The sequence below is a fragment of the Neltuma alba genome, unplaced genomic scaffold (assembly GCF_004799145.2).
Source record: "Neltuma alba isolate B1F8T4 unplaced genomic scaffold, ASM479914v2 tig00010231_pilon, whole genome shotgun sequence".
Taxonomy (NCBI): domain Eukaryota; kingdom Viridiplantae; phylum Streptophyta; class Magnoliopsida; order Fabales; family Fabaceae; genus Neltuma; species Neltuma alba.
In genome coordinates, this window is record NW_021635163.1 from 122733 (window position 1) to 136861 (window position 14129).

Here is a 14129-nt window from a genome sequence, read left to right on the forward strand (position 1 = left end):
TAAAATTATAAGGACTGCCGTATTAGTTTTCCCATTATAATATCTGATTACTTAATTTGAAAACATTAAAAATATTAAAAAATTATTTAACATAGTATATATTACATCATTTTTTAAAATACTTATATGCATGATTAAATTATATTCTAGTTTATAAGACAGACAAATTAGTTTTAAAAAATTATAAATATAATATTTTAAATTAATTTTTTTAATTTTTTTAAAATTAGTTGATCGGATTTTATATTAAGATTAACACGAAATACCATATACAGCCGCGCCCGACAGTGGAGATCAAATTCTGTTGAATTCCCTTTCCATCACATCACGCTTGCTAATTAATTCATGACCCTACATCAACGGAGGCATTAATATATCCAAATCCAAATAGCATATTTGACTTTCGAATGTTAAATGGATTACATGGGAAAAATAACAGAAATGTTAATTTTGCAAGTTTTTTTTTAATAATATTCTCTCTTTCATATCCTAATGAAACTTAAGAGCGAGGGAGGCAATTCGCCATCAGTTCAACACTCACTAATCAGATCTATAATGAATTATTCAGATATAATATTTTTTAAAAAATTACTAATATAATTCTTATAAGAAATTTAATCTATTGGTTATTATATTGTATGGGGAAACTAAATATATTTTAAAAGTGAAGGAACTAATTTATATATATTATGTGACTAAAACTAGGGAGATTGAGTTGAGTGAGTGCATGTTTGGTATGGCGTTTTTAGGAGTAAACATGCATTGGACAATATAAACCGTAAGTTAGAAAAAAAATTTAAAGATTACAGATGTTTGGTTTGCTGTTGAGTAACTTAAGTAAACATGCATTTACTCTTTCGAACGCCCCAAAGTGTAATTTTTGCCTTTTGCACCGCAACTCAATGGGATACACATAGGTGAATGATAAGATATTTTTATTTTTTAGTTTTTTGCCCGAGAGAGAATACTTTTAGCCTTTTAATATAAGATTTAATAGACTAACTTGAAGAGATTAAGAAAGCTAAATAAATTACTTAATTATTTGTTATGTTACATGATCTCTCCAAAATACTTATATATATATTATTAGATTCTATATTAGTTTACAAGTCAAGCAAATTAATTTGAAGAAAAAAATAAATATACATATTTCAAAATAATTTATTAACTTTCTTAATATTATCAAATTAATTATATATATTTAATTATATTCTATGTATGTTCAAAATTTTCTCACTAACAGATATTTTTATTTTACAATTATAATTTTAATTATTTTTTGACAATTATCATATTAATATCATATAATATAAAACATTAATATTCAATAAAATTCATGTCATTTTCAGTTATTTTACATCTAAACTTACTTTTTTATTAATCATTTAAATAAGTTTAAACTTTTTTAACAAACTTTTTATAAAGGTCAATTTAAACATAAATCACATTATATTAACTGACTTTTACTCTAACATAAGTTTACAAAAGTCAGTTTTGTCACGGTTAATTCAAATACTCCCTGAGTTATCTGGCAGAATAAAAAGGAATTCAGTGAGTTAAATTTTAGGATCTGATTTATAACCAAATCAAAAGTGCAACAATTAAATGATTGGTTTTTCCTAATATTTAATTTTATAAAAATATCCATAAAGTGCCAAACTATAATAATTAAATCTGATTTGTTCATCGCAAATGTAATAGTTCGGATCAAAAATATCCATAAGTGGACTCTAGGAAGTTCCATTTATGGGGTGAGCAAAACTGAACCGTAACCGAAAACCGAACCGAACCGAATTTAATTTTGGTTTTTCGGTTCGGTTATTTCGGTTTTCGGTTATATTCGGTTTTTATTTTTTAAACAATTCGGTTTCGGTGTTCAGTTCGGTTAGTAGAAAAAAAAATTCGGTTATAACCGAATAACTGAAATAAATATATTATATATTTATATTTAATAAATATTATTATAATAAATATATATGTGGGTATATGTGAGCTTTTTAAATATATTTATATTCAATAAATATGGTTATAATAAATATTATTATAATAATCACATTGAATGATGAAATATTTATTAATTAATAGTTGTAATTGTGTTTTATTATTATTTTTAATTTAAAATCATTTTCCATATTTATATATTTCGGTTAATCGGTTAACCGAACCAAAATTTTTGGTTAATTCGGTTTTGGTTAGTTCGATTAACCGGTTTCGATTTGGTGTTTAAAATTTACTCTATTCGGTTATTCGGTTAATTTGGTTATCACCGATAACCGAACCGAAAAACTGAATACTTACTCCGATCATATCTACATGCCCATATGTTTTTGTTTTGGAATAAAAAGCCACGTAAGAAACTATCTAATTTAACCTTTATATACTGTCTCTAGTCACCTAAGACTGAAATTTTTGAAGAAAGTGACTCTTAAATTTATAAGGAAAATATCCACTCTAACCTTCATTTGATGATACTAGTCGGTTAAACAATTGACAATTTGGCATAATATAGCTGAATTCAGTTATGCATTAAAATGTTGCTTATTCGTCTAGTCAAATTATTAGACTATCTCCGGTCCTTAATATAAGATTTGATTGATTAATTTGAAAAAAATTAAAGAAGCTAAAAAAAATCATTTAATTATAATATGTGTTACATGATCTCTCGGAATGTATATTATTAGATTATATACCAGTTTATAGGCTAGACAAATTAATTTGGAAAAAAAATAAATATAATATTTTAAAATAATTTATTTAATCTTTTAATATCCCCAAATTAGTTAACTGGATCTTATATTGAAGATTAATATAGTATTAGATTAGTGAGTTGTTTGCAACATTCTAAAAGTACTTTTAAAACGTATTTTTTGACAAATTAAGACAAACTCTTTCACATATTTATTTTTAAGAGTTAAGGTACACTAAGCACCCTGAACTATTTTTAGAGGTGCAACCAGCACTCTAAACTATTTATTGGTGCAATTTTGCCCCCATTGTATTAAAAAAAATGGAGCAATTCCCACCCCCAATCTAACAGAGTAAAACACCATTATGTACACCCCCAATCTAATTGTGCCTCTGTTCTTTCCCTCTCTTACTGAAATAGAAGCACTAAGAGTTGCACAAGGGTAAAGGACCAGTAGCAGCGATGGTGTCCTTGGGGTCTTCCTCCATTTTCTCCTCATGGCGTCTTCTTCATAACAGCCACCGGCATGGAAGAGAGGATAGATCGGCACTGTGGCTGAAGCTAGACAAAGACAATTTTAAGAAAATTAATCAAGCATAAAGTGCAATTGCCAACAAGTGGCGACTCATGAGGGCTGCTGGAGTTGCTTGCTTGGAGAAATTTCTCATCGCCTCTTAAACCTTGGATACAATTGTTCCATTTGAAAATCAAAATGGAGTCCTCATAAAAAATCCTATCGAGTGCGTTTTAATTAATAAGTTGGTCAAATTTATTTTTCATCTCTGAGCAAGCGTAAATAGATGGCTCAGGCTAACAATAATATAACCAATTAATTAATCGGTTACTAGAAGTGTAGCAGGAAAAGTAAAGAGATTACAAGTGTTGGTTAAAATTTTGTGCTCAGTTTCCAAACAATGCATGAAGACCCAAGGATGCCATAGCTGTTGGTGGTCTTTGCTTCCTATGCCACTAGTAGCCCTTCTATTTCAGTAAAAGAGAAGCGTGTCTCAAGTCATGATCAACAGTGCACATAACAGTTATTTAACTTCCGTTAGTTTGGAGGTTGAAATTGCTCCATTTTTAATACACAGAGGGCAAAATTGCATCAGTAAATAGTTTAGAATGCTAAGTGTACCTTCAAAAATAGTTTAGGGTACTGATTGCACCTTAATCTTTTATTTTATACACCGTGAAATTACTTTTAAGATTATGATTTAGTTTCTATCTAAATATTGCTATTTAGAGGAATCCCCATATGGTTGATTTGATCACCATAGACATGCATTATTGGGACGCAGAAACGATTGGCCTCCTGCCCTCCTCTTTGTTCTTTGGATATTGAAAAGTCGGTTTCCATACTTGAAGACAAATTTCTCATAAAATAAACCCGGTTGGGTTTGACTTTTGCTCTTTAGAAAACTAAAATAAAAAAAGATTTGCTCAGTTCGATTTGGTGTTCAGGGGTGTTTAGATCGAATCTAAATTATGATTTCAAAAATGATTTTATGATATACAAAATAAATATGTGGATGAATTTGTCTTAGTTTGCAGAAAAATGCTTTTTAAAAGTATCTATCTAATGTATTTATGAAGTCTTGTAATACCCGCTAATGCTTAAATGGGTCGGGTTGAAGATCCATATCTAGATTTATTTCAATTTCATGCGTCCTTTTGTCTTCTGTATCAGTTTCTCATGTAATTATAGTGAGTTATTAATAATAATTTAATCCATTCAACTTTATACAGTAATACAGAACTAATAATTTTTATGGCCAGATAACCCAAATTTATATGTGCATATGCTCTCTCTCCATATATACGTGGCTTATTTTTATTATTTTATTTTTTTATAAAAATTTATATTTTTAAAAAATACAAAGCAAAAGAAGAATATTTTGGGATGGGGAGAAATGAGAATTTCTTGAAATAAGAGGGGCCGTGAATACAATCCATATACATATGGCTTATTTGTATTATTTTATTTTATAAAAGAAATGTTATATTTTTGAAAATACATAGAAAGTTATAAATTTTTTATAAATTTTCAAGAAAAACATATCATAATTGTTTCAATAAGAAGTGGCAAAGAATATAAATAGAATAACATATCCTAATTGAATCAAATATGAAATAAACCTTATAAAGATGTTTCACTTATTTCAAATCTAATCATATGTAGTTACACACCACCCTGTGCATCGCACGGGAAGACATTTCTAGTTTTTTTCAAATGCCAAACACCCCCTTCAACTAATTTTTGAAAATTAGGTGTGCTTTCAATTTTCCTTTTTGCCCCCCTGTGTGCTTTCAATTAGAAAATATAGCTTTATATATATATATATATATATATCTCTCTCTCTAATCAGCTATAAATTATGTTAATTTATCCTTCAAATCTCCAATTGTATGGAAAGAAAAAATGTTTATATAAATATATTACAAGAATTGACGCGGGGCGTCACATAATGTCTGAGAAAGATTGGTCCTTGTTTAGGAATTTAATAATCGGAGTAAGTCCGCGATTTCCGGCAAGTTGCGAAGACACGTTAGTTTCCTAGTTTTTTTTTTTTTTTTTTAGCTAAATATACTTTAGTTCTTTTAACTTTACATAATATTTCAATTTAAAATATTAATTTCTTTAAAAATACATTATGACTTTTTAATCATAAAACTGTTAAATAATAAATGATGATATTGAAATTTTAGATGTTGATAAATATTCTTATATGTTGACATATTAAAATTAAAAAAAAAAGTTACTAAACTCATCATGGAATGCTAATAATTTTAAGGTTCAACAATCAAAAATATATTTTTCAATTGAATATGCCTGTAGGAGAATTAAGATCTCAAATATTATACCAATAGAGGCTATTAGATTTTATATGACAAATTAATTTGAATAAGAAATGCTCATATTTAATATTCAACTATAACAAGTTTTCAACCAAAGAATGTGTGTTTAATAAAAAAAAAAATCTCAAATAATATAGGAGAAATAAGTATGTATAGGTGTGCATAGTGGGCATTCTTTTTTATGAAAACAGATTAGGATGAGGCAAAAAAAAAAAAAACACTGTCTCTTATTCTTATTATAAGAGTTACTTGTTATAAGAATTAGTTTGACATTTAATATTGTCTTAGTTATAAGATCACAATCCATTTTGTCTATTATATTTATCTATTTTTTTTAAAGATAATCTTTGTAATAGTTACAAATTTTAAAAATTCTATCAAATAGTAATTTTAGTTAACACATACAATTAGTAATAGTATTTTAAAAAAATATTTATTTATTATAAATAATTAATTTAATTAATTTTTTTAATCTATTATAATTAGTCAACTAACTCTTCTATCACGTATCACGCACCGTAAGCTTATGCATGCAATATTCTGTCAGCTCCAACCATGATGTATGCGACTGAATTTAAAATTATTACTACCTCCAATCTTAATTATAAAACTTTGTTTATAAATTATAAATGAGGTCTTATAATTAGAATTAAAAATAATATATTTTATTTTCTTATTTAATAAAAAAGGAGTTAAAGTAAGATTATGTTACTTTTGAACGAGGCAATATCGATTGAATAAACTGAGCAGGTCAAATTTATTTTTTTGGAAGATTAAAACAAAACAAATAAAATAATAAAACAATGTGAAGTAATTTTTCATCCTGAACTGCTGGTCAATGAAGCTTTGGAACTGAAGCGCCGTAGATGTATTGACTCATTAAATTTTGAAAATTTATTATTAATTTGTAGCATAAATGTACGAGTACTATTATTTTCTCTTCTAATCCTATTTATAAGACACTTTCAACATGTTTCATATAAATTAAAAAAATTTTAAATTGTATTAACTCTTTATTAAAATATAACAACTTTTTAACTTTATCTCTATTTAATATATACTCCCTGTAAAAGAAATAATTATTTACATTATAATAAATGAAGGACAATATAGTATATTCATAGTAAAAATTTAATGAAGTGACTTATAAATAGGACAAAAATTTTTTCTCTCTCTGCCCTATAAATAGGACCAAAGTATTTATCATTATATAAATTGTTATTTTGCTGCAAAATGCATGTATTCCTTTGCTAGACGCATAATTGAGGAGTTTATCTTAATTATAAATCTAAAACCTATTTTTTATATTTATTAATTTTTCTCAATTTATCTTTAATGATACTCTCTCAACAATAACTAAATAGAAAGGAGATGAAAGGTATTAGAAAGGATGATTAGAGTATTTTATAAAAACATATCATATTTATTATAATTAATCATAACATTTTTAACCCAATCAAATTAGTTAAATAGATTTTATATTAAGGATTATATGAGTATTAAATAGAATTAAAATTGAACGGTTGTTATATTTTGTCCGCGGACAATTGGTCAATTCATTTGATACTTTTTTCAAGAAAATTATTAAGCTCGAATGTTATGATAATAAAAAAAATATATTCAAATTCATATAGTATGATACGGCTCAATTCGAATTGACAAAAACAAAGTGCTCTTTCCAAAATCAAGTGATTTTATAATATGAAGGTGTAAATTAAGATCATAAACTTTGAATAGTCAAAGCAAAAAACACACAGTCGAATTTTATTGAAAATCTCTCAACACTTATCTCAAAGCCACTCGTGCAATGAACAAAGCAAAATGTACAGAATTTAGATTATTATACTCAAAATAGTTTATGCTTTCAATGTGATTTAAATGCTTAAATTAATGCAGGATTAATGCATTCGAAGACCTTGAGGTTTTCATCCCACGTTCGTTCTTTCTTTCTTTTTATTTTATTTTATTTTATTTATGCCATCCAGAAACATTTAATCGAGGCATATTATATCCCTCCCGCCTATAATATAAAACATTTTAAACATATATTACCTATATCAAGAAAAACTAATTTATTTTTTTAATTTTATGCAATTAACTTATTTGTTTTCGGTTGGGAAAAATATTTTGGAGATAGTTATATTTTCTCTCAATTTTTAATTTGACATGTATAAAACTGATTTTGTTGGAAAAGACAGTGTCTGCTTCAGGGATTTCTATGCCTCAAGATGAACTAGTTTTTAGGGGACTAGGGAGAGTTGGTAGTACATACCAAAACAAAGGAGTATATACTCTTTTGATTCTATTTATAAAGTATTTTTAATATATTTCACACATGTCAAAGAAAATATTAAATTTCATTAACTTCATTCAAAATTCAACAATTTTTTAGTTTTATCCTGTTTAATATATGTTGTGCCTTGTATAAACAAAGTCAACACAATAATAAATAAAGGGTAAAGTCATACATCCATACAAAAATTTTTTAATACCTTATAAAAAAATCTTCTTTCTCTAACCCAAAAATAGGACCAAAGGATTCAGTTCTTTTTATCTTCAGATGTACAAAACATAAAATTTAAAAAGGCAAAAGTGGAGTTGATTTGGGAGATTTAGACATGTCCCTCTTTCAGGTGCGAGTAGTAATTTTCCAAGACATTATTGAGTTCATGAATTGGCCTTTTAAAATAGATCCACCATGTCTCCTTGTGACTCCATATATAGATACCTTGAAGGGTATATAAAACATATATATAACAATCGTTCAACTTTACAATCAGCTATTGCCCAAAAAAAAAAAACCTTTATAATCAGATTACAAAATTCTTGTAATACGACGACAAAGTTTTCTTTAGAGTCTTATTATTTCAGCATCATCTTCATTCCATTCCACCCCAAATCATTAAAATCTACAAGTTAACTGCATATTTATGAATTATATGTACTACTACCATATAAGATTTTAGAATATACACATACATACTATATATATGCATTTGTGACAGAAGGTTGAACATTAACCATTTGAAAACCATTTTTACAAGCCAATCCAAACACACACAAAAAAGGAAAAAATTATTTTAAAAAAAGGTGATTAATGAACTAGAAACCATAGTTAGGAGGTAAAACCATGGTTCAAAGAAAAGTTGGGTTTCTGGCCAAAAAAGAAGGAAGAGTTGGATTAATAAGCTTTTGAGAAAACATATTCTCTGAAACAACGTTTTCCCCAATCCAAACACACTCTCAATTTGTTAATTTAATTATGAAAAAAATTTAGAAAAAGAAACCTAAAATTATTAATTTTCAATTCAGGCACTTAAGAGTTGAAAATAATAGAAAAAGAAGTATTGCATAATTTGACATTTTGCAAATATAGTTAAATGACTAAAATATCCTTGTATTAGATTTTTAAAAAAAAGCCATCAAACTTATCATTGTCAGTTATTTTTTGTCATCAGCTGTTCAACACTTATAATAATCAGTTCACAACTTGTTAATAAATAATTTGTCATTATCAATGTATTTCTTGTCATTTTTTGTTCATCACTTATTATTACTAGTTTAGAACTTATTAATAAACATTTTAATATAAAGATATTTTAGTTATTTAATTACATTTGTAAAATAGCAAATCAAGCACCAATTCCTTTTGTGTCATTTTCAACTTTTAAGTGCCTGATTTGAAATATTATATTTTTCAGTTTCTTTATTTATCAGATTCTCTTTAATTATTTGTATATCTTAAGTTTGAAATTTATAATTTGAAAAGACTAGTCTTTCCCCTTTGAACTAACATATCCATACCTACCCAATTAAAGGGTGTGTCTGATATCATTTACTTCATGATTGAAAACAAGCTCCTTTGGAGGTATGGTCTTATATTACTTTTCATTGACATCATATGCAATTAATTAAGTAGAAAACACAATGCAAAGAGAATATCTTGTTTTGACATTTGTGATGAGGTTGTGAAATGTTAACAACGGCTTTTGTTTTTTTTTTTTTTTGCCCGAGGCTTTTGTTAAATTTTATATAATACATAAATATTATTAGATATAGAGACGAATACACGGCTATAAAAATCAGATACAGATATATAGATTGTAGTACCTCTGACTTTAATATAAATGATAGCTGGACATTAAATTACGTTTTAAATATAAGACTTTAATACAATTTATCTTTCAAATTTAAAATGTTTTCTCTAAAATATTCCTGTTAATTGTAAAGGTTTCTATCAAGAAATAATTCTAATGTACATGATTAAAAAATTGAAGGTAGTTTATAGAGATCAACTCAATTGTTGCAATAACTAACTTAACTATTTTTTTTAATCTTTTCAAATTAGTTATCTAGGAGGCAATAATAATTAAGAATTATATTATACAAGTAATATTTAATAAGACTTAAAACGAAGTTGAGTATTAAACTGAGATTTTATGATTTTTAAGTGATAAAACAATTATGCTATTCAAAACAATGAGTTTTTATAACACTCTTACACTGGATAGTCACATCTCATATATTTAATATGTATATCATCAGTACCAAATACAAACATTTTAAATTAAGATGTCAGGAGTAAGATCACATGGCACCAAGCTTTGTCCATATATATGCACTTATTTGAACTGAATTGCTTCTCTAAGTTCACTGTAACCTTACAAACTCATCAGGCCAATAATGTAGCAATTGCAGATCACTACTTCACATCCAGACACACATATAATATAATGCAGCTTCATCACAAGCAGTTCCAAAACAAGAAAAAAGTTAAAACCTTACAAAGGAAACCCAGAAACTAATGGACAATGTTGAAACAGATGCCACTCTCAAATGGGGGGGAGCCCCTAGCTAGGCCCTCACCAATAATATTTTGAGCCGAAAATGTTGGTTTTATCATCTATCTATTTGCAGCAAGATGCTATATTCCCGCTGCTATATATAAATCTCTTCCCCATTTTCTCAGGAAAATTTCTGGCCCCACCACGCACCACCACGCACCCTCGTCCTCTTCACCATCTTTTACGTGAAAATGGGGATATTAATAAGGTGAAAAAAAAAAAATTGTCTCCATCTCAGCTTCTTTGTCCCCTTAATACGCATTGAAAGTGATGTATCAATGGAGGTGTATAGCAGCAGATTGCAGAAACTGCACAACACTCCCCTTGTATACAAAAGGGCCAAAGTTTGTGTAGGTTTGATATATATATATATATATATATATTATGTGTAGCTTTTGATTCAGAAAAGGGTTTGTGTCAGTGAGTAGCGGTGAGGTTGACGCATCAGGGAAGAAGCACTCCATATCCTTAGCCTTCGTCCCAGTTTCTCACTGCAATGGTACAAATACAATGGCGTCAGAAAAAGGATAATATAGGCTTTGACCCTTATTAGGTTTCAACATCACAAGGACGCTTCAAGCAAATTCTAAACATTTCATTTCTTCTTCCTTATTCAACTACATATGTGCTTTTTCATAAACAGTTTTAAGCTCAAAGTCAAGAAAAAATATGGATCCAAACACAAACATGGATATACACCAAGAGCACGCGATAAAACTAGAAGGGTCCTGGTAAAAAAATATTTATTTAATGTGTCACATCCTATTAAATTTAAATGTCTAAGACGTGTCAGACATTGATAGTGTTTTTTTCTTCATTATATACGTTCTTCATGTGTCCAAAGCAGGTTAAATTATTACTACATGTATTATTATAATAATAAAACTGGAAACCCACCAATGTAAGGTACAGCTTGAACGATGCAAATTATAATAAATGAAGCACAGAATTAGGTAAAAGCTTGTCCTTCAGTATTCAGTACTATATAGATCAGCTATGTAGAAGTCTAAGTTTTCTCTGGCTCCCATTAAATATGATGTTATGTTCCAATAATATGTATACAAGTTTCCAGAGCAAGTGATAGCTTGTTTCTCTGTCTTTTGAAATTTATGACAAACAAGGGGAAAAAAATTCATGATCCTAATTCTCATGTCTACACTCTGACGTAACTCTAAAATCTGTGAAGATATCATTTCTGCATTAGTTTATTCAGTTGTTTATTTTCTTGCATGCATGATTTAACCTAGCTGTCAGGGGTTAATTGTGCTGGAATTCTCTGCCATAAGGACTTATAAGGAGACTTTTTCTAATTCTTGTCCTAATTTTTCTAATAAAAGCTTTTTCACCCATTTTTTTTTATGCTAAGAAGGTTCGTGTTGTGGACAATACACATGCATTATATTTTATCTTTATCACCTGAGTTAGTCTGAAGGGACCAATTAAAAACTTTTCTACTCACCGCTCATTGCATACAATATTAGATTAGGGAAGATGAGAGAAAATTTTTGGATTCTTATATCGTGTTTGGCCTCATATTAAAAGCCACCAAAACCATATTTTTTCTGAATGAATATGTATGTCATTAAGTTAGTCAAAGATAGGTTATTTGATTTGCAATGATGTTAGAGAATTCAAGAGGAATTCTCTCACAGCTTGTGATAACAATAGGTTTAATTAATCACACTGTACCTGCCAACTCCTATCACAAGGTCAATCCTTCAAATTAAGGGTAGTATAAATCTTGTGAATGGTTTTGTTTGAGACCTCTCAGATATATGGAGTTCAAGATTTTCTGAAAATAGATGCTTCCTTTAATCTTCACAATAATTCTTAATTAGCATAAGTAGCCTTCAACGGTTAGCTTTGTCAAGATTCAAAATGCAAGTAAGATAAGAGCGAATGATTCCTGCACATAAAAGTAACACAGAATGTCAGTTTGGCCCCCACACGAATGCTTCCAGTTTTCTATCAATCTTTTTAGGAAAGGGTCAAATCAAAGGCCTTCTTTCGTTTTGAAAAGGTTCACTAACTCCCTTCCCTTCAGCAATTAAGCAAAGATTAGACTGCTCAGATTCTCCATCCTCTCATTATTGTAATTAGGCGACTGAACATGAGAGGCTAAAACTACCTGAAAAGTTAAGGAGGGAGGAAATAGTATCAACCATGCCTCTTTTCTCTCTATGGTTTACCTTGTTCTGTAATGGATCATCGACATAGATGAAAACCTCAATAATCAAGCCTGTACTTTTGTCGGTGGTACAAATTCAAAGAACAATGAATGAACAGACATGTTAAAACTGTCGAAATAGCAATGCTTTTAACAAAATATGAGTGCCTCATGCACCAACCATCTCATACCACAGTGCTAGCTCAACTAGTAATATTTTGTGTTTAGTGTTTAGAAAGCTTTGTCGCCTTTGTGATTCTATTTGGCTCAACCTAAATTAGTCAAAGTCCGATACAACTTTCAGATACGGGGTCATTTGGTTGAAAAAATAAGTATCTTAGACAGATAGATGCTCTTAAGAATTTAATTTCAAGGTTAGCAATTCACTAATATCAAAGCTTTAGCCATGAAATGGGAAATAAACTAATTAGCTGTCAATTCTTAACAATTGAACATAAGCAAACATGGAAAGTACCATAACCTTGTTTCAAATGATTTGTTTTCAAAATTTGTGATCAAGTGATGTAAGAACAAGAAGGCAAACTACTATCTTTTTCATTTGTAGACGTGGAGTAAAAATCCTAAGGACATCACTCTCTGGGCAACGTGGACAGCTTCCCTACGTCTCTTAAAACTTCTGGTAATTTTCTTGAGCAATTAGAAGGATAGTGTGGCAGAAAATGGACCTCGCAATAAGTGCACAATTGCAGAGATGGATAGAGACATCTTCCATGAGATTCAATGTCATTTTAGAACTTCCTTATCAAGGTGGAGCCACCACAGAGCCGTGAACAGAGCAGAAAGTAACCCAGAATCATAGAGAAACCATGTAAAAGGTAATTACGCGAATCAGTGCTACAATCTCATTGTGATTTTTGAGGGACAGGAACATGAGTGTCACATTAGATGTAAGAGATTGTTATGACGTTTACTTAGTAATTTTCATTAGATTCTCTAACCTCATAAACCAACTTTTGGAGCATGGCTCTCTCAAAAATTCATATCAATTTCTATTACAACACTCCATTACGTCTTAATTACAATGCTGTCCTGAAATATTAAATATTGTGGGCATGACAGCACTGGAAAACCACCACAAACCAGGTTGGCATAAGGACTATGAAACATTTGGAATATGACTCATCCTAAAGTTGTACCAATTTGTGACAGAGGTAATAGTTCTTGTACTAAACTCATAGTTCTGCAGAAAAATTTTGTTGGGATGAACAGGGTATACACTGTACAAGGATTACAAATTTCAGTTTACCATGATGACAATTACAGAAATGACTGTCATCATTGTTGTCAGAAGTGATTCAGAATAAGCCTGAAGCCATGGGAGCAAAATGCCACTATAGTAACAAAACCTGGTTTTGCACATCTTCATCATACTGCTTATCTTCAACACTCGAAAATATAAAAGGCATATCCCGCAAAATCCTGTGCGAAATAGACTCTTTTGTTTAAGGCTTATATGGAAGCATGAAGAAGAAGCACTTAACTATTGGGTAGTGCTACAGAGCAAAGGGGCCACACACTCCATCTCCACAAAATCAATGGTAGGTAGTGGGGGTCC